This window comes from Lycium ferocissimum, unplaced genomic scaffold (genome assembly GCF_029784015.1).
Source record: "Lycium ferocissimum isolate CSIRO_LF1 unplaced genomic scaffold, AGI_CSIRO_Lferr_CH_V1 ctg10242, whole genome shotgun sequence".
In the NCBI taxonomy this organism is placed as follows: Eukaryota; Viridiplantae; Streptophyta; class Magnoliopsida; order Solanales; family Solanaceae; genus Lycium; species Lycium ferocissimum.
Genome location: NW_026713222.1, coordinates 37,054 through 43,569, shown reverse-complemented (window position 1 = coordinate 43,569; position 6,516 = coordinate 37,054).

Sequence of the window (6,516 nt, the reverse complement as noted above, 5' to 3'; positions counted from 1 at the left end):
TAAACATCTATAAAAACATGAAATCAAGATTGAACCTCACCTTTTCCTCTTGCCTTCCTCATCCTCGCTAGGACTTTGTTCCGCCAAACGAGCGCTCCACTTGCTCTACTAACTACACCACGTTAACGAGGGCCTTCCAATTAGTAATAAAACGTGAAGCAACCAATTTTTCAAGATCAACATTAGGAGGGGGGGGTTTCGGCCACCCCTAGCCGTGCTCCTCCTCCTTCTTTTTTTTTTTTCTTTCTTTCTTTCTTTCTTTCTTTCTTTCTTTCTTGATTAAAAAGATGACAACTTATATATATATATATATATATAAACATGTGAGGGGCACATGCCCCTCTCTAGAATTTTCCTCCTTTTTCCTTTTATTTCTCTAGATTTTTCTTGTTATTCTTTTTTAAAAGATGACTTATTATTATATTCTTTGTCATCTTTTTCCATGCCTTTTCTCACATGGCCAATATGGCCCCTTTTGGAATTTTCTTGAATTCTTGTGAAATGACCATTTTGCCCCTAGCCTTTTTACAAAATTACCATAATGCCATTTTGCAAATTCCCTTTTTGCCCTCAGCCTTCCTCAATATTTCCACACTAAGAATATTTTCCAACGACTTACGCATTACAACGAAACCGAAAAATGACCTCGCGCTAAACTTTCCGCCATTGTTTCGAAATATCCGAAAGTGCAAAACGCGAGGTGTAACATCCTTCCCTTTTAGAACATTCGTCCTCGAATGTTCAACTAGTCTTACGGCTTCCATAACCTTGGGGGAGATCCCCGTTGCGGCTTGAACGTCCCTACCAAACATATTACAACATTAGTTGTTTCTAAGTTACCTTTACACTTCTCTCACCGCTTCCCCCCCCTTTCAGGGGCGTACTTGTACCTTCGTACTCATTCATACCCTTATATCTTTTCATTCCTTCTCAGATCCTAGCTTCCAAATTTCATGCGAATTCTTATTCCTTAACACACTTTACTCTTATTACCTGCTTTCCCCTAAAATCTTACTCTCTTTACTTTTGTTGTCACCTGAATTTCATTTCAGTGTCCTTATTCGATCACCGGTTTCCCACACCGTAGCACCGGTGGTCGGGAATCACACGCTCACCGATACAAATCACATATAGGGTACCGTATACATTTGCACATGTACATAATTATTATTGACTAACCCACAAAGTACTTCCCAACACTATTCAAGCCTATCCCGATTCCGGAACTGTAACGTACTTCCCGCCCTTTTTCGCCCTTCTCGTGGCGTTTTATATGACCTGTTATGGTTCCCAATCATTCTGTACATATTTAATTTCCTTTAGGCCACCCCGGATTTTCATTTGTCTCTTATACTCAAATTCATGAAATTCCTTCATACTTCCCAGGGGGTCACCCATCATGAGATTGCTCTCGCCTGAGCACGCTTAACTTTGAAACTTTGGTAAATTCCGGTGCCTTAGGGCCGATATAATCGCGTAAATTTTCTCGTACGACCTTTATTGCATAATTCGGGGCAGGTGAAAGTCTTACATACTCCGGGACACGCCCGTAACACGTCCTTTTCTGCAAAATTACCATTTTACCCTTTTCCGTCCTTACTATTCCGAATCCGCCCAGAGCAATTCCCAACAACATCTCAAAGATCATACCACCTCATATCAGACCATGTTACGTCGTATAATATCATGTCATGCCAAATCATAGCCGCACAGGGCTTCCGGTTCCTGATAACAGGACAAATATGTCAAAACTCGTCTTCGTATCTTTCCATATCCTCATTCGTCTTCTTCCGCCGTATGTAAGGCTTACATGCGGGATCTGATTTCCCTATGACTGGGCTCTATCGCACGATCTTATGACAGAAAGAAGGTCAACAATCCCTAGATGCCCCGTAGTCTCCTGTTTATAAATGTGGCCGGCTTCACACTATAAACACAGGACCCTACCGGACACGACTCGCAGAGACAACCCTTAGACCGACCTCGCTCCGATACCACTCGTCACGCCCCAATTTCCGAGGGACGTGATGGGCACCCGACCCCATACCCGAGCCGAGCGAACCCACGTAACTCTATTGCACACATAATTTTTTTTTCAAAACTCAATACTAAATAATCATGAAATACATAATAAAGCTTTCTAGTTTGACAAAATCTGTAATTATACAAACTTTAGTACATAACCCAAATTGACAAATCGGCTGATGGAGCCGCTGACAGACTGACACACCATACCCACTACACTGTCTGCAAAGTCTCTAATGCCATCCAAGACACAACGTACATACTCGGACTCAAGCAGTTGCTCCGGTAGGAATTGGAGCTCACCAATCATGCCGGAATATCTTCAACTCATCCGTGGGTACCGCGCGGATGAAACGTGCCCCCGAAGAACGTGGGGTCGATACGGAAAATGTACCGAGTATGTAAAGCCAAAGAAAACTATAAACATAACATAATCAAAAGTAGAGTACGTAAATAGGACTAACGAACCGTAATCCGACTCAACAATACGATCGTAGCATAAGACCTTAGACGTATCCGTAAGTACGGAGGCATAACGGACAAAGTCGTAAAATGAATCGGAGGTGCGAGAAGGCATGCCGGACGTACCGCACGAACCGTCATCGGAGCGTACGTACGGGTATATCGGACGGATTGTAAATGCAATCCCATATACGTAGGTATATAGATAGATCCAAAATCGAATCGGGATACGTAGTGAGCGTAATGTCGGATACGGCACCATAGGTACCAATACAAATTATGCGCGTACGGAATGTCCGAGGCAACTCATACGTACGATACGTATCGTGGGATACGTAGTAATGCCGCGCATCGTACGTACGCGCGCGCATCATACGTACGTACCGAATATTGTGACAAATCGATTCATATGCGTAACGGAACATACGTACACTGAAACAGATCATATCCATATGCAGATGACAGATCCCGGCCCTTTTGAGGGACGCGGTAACAGAATCAGAATCATGTATCAGAAATGCACATAATCAGAACGCCGTAGCGTATGTATATCAGAACCCGGCCCTCCAGTGAGTGGCGCGGTAACAGAACCCGGCCCTCTAGTACGGGACGCGGTGAACGTACAAATCGTATGCCATCCGGCCGCCACCCCATACATCAAATCATAATATCATAAAACGAGCCCGGCCCGCCTACGAGGGACGCGGTGAATAATGCAGAGAGGTGCACGATAACGGCAACTCCGGCCCGGGCGCAGCGAGAGCGACATAACAGACGGTGCGCGTAGTGCGCACGATAACATATCGAACCCGGCCCGGACGCAAGGAAAGATACATCGAGTCTTGCACGAGCGCAGTAGTGCGAAACATATGCATACGCATCCGTACTCGACGTACGTACACACTTACCAATATCCGAGGCTCAAAACAAGTTTCGATCGCCTACCAAACGTTGGAATTGTCACATCGAACGCCGTGGCGTATCACATCGGGTGGTCGGAGCATATTATATCGTAACGACATTCCGACGCAAATCCGAGATCGTTCGCGCAGGTCGAACGTTGAACTTACCGAGCTTTCGGAGAATGTAAGTGATAAACATACCCAGTTACCATACAGACATACATAAGGAAGGTGTCGAGAATTGTGGGCCCACTTCGCACAGAATCAAGATAACATACAGAAGTTATGAGCGTTCGTACTTACAGAACTCTTTTAGTTACAAAACATTCTCGTACTTGGTCATTTGTCAAACATACACAACTTAATGATACTAACATAATCACATACGACATAAATCAGAATCATAATCGTACTCGTAAATCAAGAGCGGATTTTTCCCCAAATACACATTATGTCACAACTTAACGGTTCTAGGACATGCCATAAAAGAAAAGGGTAAGCCTTACATACCTGCGCCGCCTTGCTAGCTATACTTGTTCATCCCAACTTGCTTATCTACATTCAAAAGGACCCATATGATCATTAGATTCATCAACTTGTTTTCGCCTTAATTTTCCATGCAAGTTCACTTATAAGCTACCGAAATTTCGGCAGCACCTCCTCTGTAAATGCACCGTCCCGAGAATATGGCTCGGCCCAAATCAACATACAGAAATCCGGGAATTCAACCCGGCCAATCCAACAACAATACTAACAATCATAATAACAATATCGATAGATAATTTCAAGATGTCCAAACCAACATCCATTCTTACCCGAAACCTTCCAACTTAACTAGAAACATTCATAACACATTTTCTACTTTCAAATTCATAAACTATGTCGACAATTCCATACGTTAACAACACTATTTTCATCAAACAAAGAATTTTACATAAATCACTTTAACTCCCGAAAACAGCCCACACGGTTTCTAACTTCAACTTGGATCATTAACCTTCATTCTCACATCACAAATTCCATGACGACAACAACCAAAACGCTAGGTAACATTAACTCAACATGGCTGCCCCAAAACAGAGCCCACATTCGGCCAACAACAACATATAGTATTTCATGATTTTCATTCGTTTTCTACACATTATAACAACACACAAACATGTTTAGTACAATTAATCCATCACCATAACACAACTCTACACACCCACGGTTAGACACACACATGTACGGTTATACCTCAACATCCATACTTTCATATATTTCATTCATTGTTCACCTCTCACAACACACAAAACAACCAATTTACACTAAACAAAATTTATTCATCACACTTATTCCAACAACTTCACTCCACGGCCACAACATTACCATGCAAAATTTCATAACTTTCATTCTCTTCCACACACTTTAACATGCATAAACATCTATAAAAACATGAAATCAAGATTGAACCTCACCTTTTCCTCTTGCCTTCCTCATCCTCGGCTAGGACTTTGTTCCGCCAAACGAGCGCTCCACTTGCTCTACTAACTACACCACGTTAACGAGGGCCTTCCAATTAGTAATAAAACGTGAAGCAACCAATTTTTCAAGATCAACATGGAGGGGCTGGTTTCGGCCAGCCCCCTAGCCGTGCTCCTCCTCCTTCTTTTTTTTTTTTTTCTTTCTTTCTTTCTTTCTTTCTTTCTTGATTAAAAAGATGACAACTTACTTATATATATATATATAAACATGTGAGGGGCACATGCCCCTCTCTAGAATTTTCCTCCTTTTTCCTTTTATTTCTCTAGATTTTTCTTGCTATTCTTTTCTTAAAAGATGACTTATTATTATATTCTTTGTCATCTTTTTCCATGCCTTTTCCTCACATGGCCAATATGGCCCCTTTTGGAATTTTCTTGAATTCTTGTGAAATGACCATTTTGCCCCTAGCCTTTTTACAAAATTACCATAATGCCATTTTGCAAATTCCCTTTTGCCCTCAGCCTTCCTCAATATTTCCACACTAATAATACTTTCCAACGACCTACGCATTACAACGGAACCGAAAAATGACCTCGCGCTAAACTTTCCGCCATTGTTTCGAAATATCCGAAAGTGCAAAAATGCGAGGTGTAACACGTTGATCTGTTACTTATTTGTTGAGCTTCAAAGATGAATTGTGCGTATATGTATGTGGCTTCTTATTACTCTGATCGTGCCTACTATGACATCATTCACCGAGTCCCGGGCCGGGTACGTATTCGTGCACAGTTGATATGATATTTCACCGAGTCCCGAAAGGGCCGGGTACGACCGAGTCCCTCACTAGAGGGCCGGGTACGGTATACATATGATGACTCCACCGAGTCCCGAAAGGGCCGGGTACGTTATCCACCGAGTCCCGAAAGGGCCGGGTACGACCGAGTCCCTCACTAGAGGGCCGGGTACGGTATATGATCACTTCACCGAGTCCCTCACTAGAGGGCCGGGTACGGTATATGTATATATATGATGATGTGATATGATGACATGATAATATGATACGATGATTATATGACCTTATTCACCGAGTCCCTCACTAGAGGGCCGGGTACGGTATATATGTTCGATGATACGATGATATGATAATGATATGATTTTACCCACCGAGTCGCTCGCTAGAGGGCTGGGACACGCTATATGTATATGTATATGTATATGTATATGTACGAGATATGTTTTAAAGTCAAGTCTATGATTTCTGATGATTATGTCTGTTCTGTACTTCTCAGTCCAGTTATGATTCTGTTTAATGTATTCCATGCTTTACATACTCAGTACATTTTCCGTACTGACCCCCTTTCTTCGGGGGCTCGCATTTCATGCCACGCGAGTACACCTGTGTGAGTCAAGATATTAGTAGAAGATGTTCCGGCGGGATTGGCGAGCTCCATTTTCTCCGGAGTGCCGCCGAGTCGATTATTATGATATGGTTTCATGTTCGTGTTAGAGACTTTGCGAGACAGTGTCGTGGGTCTAAGATGTCGGTTATGTATGCGGCTATGTAAGCCGATGTATTATTACGCATTGTATTATAAGTTTTATATGTTAGAAATTTTATTTGATTCGAAAAAGTGTAAAGCTTGTTTGTTTTCCGAAAAACCTT